At 42.3% G+C, this 907-nt stretch overlaps 1 protein-coding gene across 6 annotated transcripts in view; it reads left to right on the top strand.

Annotated features, from left to right (window-relative positions):
* The first annotated feature begins 382 nt into the window (after nucleotides 1–382).
* Nucleotides 383–907, top strand: part of epb41a (erythrocyte membrane protein band 4.1a) — a 28,414-nt gene continuing 27,889 nt past the window's right edge. For all 6 annotated transcript variants that reach the window (XM_058405022.1, XM_058405028.1, XM_058405027.1 and 3 more), the window contains exon 1: nucleotides 383–551. The gene's annotated coding sequence lies outside the window, so the exon portion shown is untranslated. The remainder of the gene's footprint in view (nucleotides 552–907) is intronic.

Below are 907 nucleotides of genomic sequence, written 5' to 3'. Positions count from 1 at the left end.
AAGAAAAAATACTTAGGTGAAGGTAGATAAAGACAATAATGAACAAACAATAAAACATCATGTTACTAAGCACTGAAACTGGAGACTCCTTCCATAAATGCCTGCTTAGATATTCACACGCTTTTAATGATAGATAGATAGATAGATAGATAGATAGATAGATAGATAGATAGATAGATACTTTATTCACCCCTATGGGAAATTTACAAATGACCAATCAGTGCTGGAAAATGCCAATAAGAGCTTTCTCTGTGCTGCTGCTGCTGCAAGAGAGAGAGAGAGAGAGAGAGAGAGAGAGAGCGCGAGAGAGCGCTCGGCTTCTGATTGGTTGGTTCCAGCTCGTGCTCGCCCTCCATTGGTTACTACTACTAAGTACAATACGTCATTGTCCACGTAGTGTCCTGTTTTTACTAGAACCAAAACACCGTGTGTGAAATAGGGTTAAGATTTTTATTTATTTTTTTATACCTGGGCTCGAGCATCTGAATCCGAGAAGAAAGGAGACATTTTTTAAAATAAATTTGATGTATTTATTCACTTTAATGCGCGAGGTAAGTCCGAGGCTGGGTCTGGGCATTGTGTGATGATGATGATGATGTTGATGATGATGGGAAAGTGTGGGATTCTGTTGACATTTTTCTCCACATTAGGCGCCATTTTCAGACATCGCTGATGATGAGTTAGGTCTGTGAGAGGAGGATGAAGCGCGTCGCTGCAATCGGTCAAGGGTTTAGTGCGCGTTTTTCTGGATGCGTCTTTTGCTTTGTTGTGTTTGGTGCTTCGTTTTACTGACCGCATCTCTCTCTTTCACACACACACACACACCGCATCTCTCATCCCGCATCTCACACACACACACCGCATCTCTCATCCCGCATCTCTCTCTCTCTCTCACACACACACACAC

This window comes from Hemibagrus wyckioides, linkage group LG12 (assembly GCF_019097595.1).
Source record: "Hemibagrus wyckioides isolate EC202008001 linkage group LG12, SWU_Hwy_1.0, whole genome shotgun sequence".
Lineage (NCBI taxonomy): Eukaryota > Metazoa > Chordata > Actinopteri > Siluriformes > Bagridae > Hemibagrus > Hemibagrus wyckioides.
Note: the sequence above shows the minus strand (reverse complement) of the source record. Positions and strands in the feature narration are given on the sequence as shown.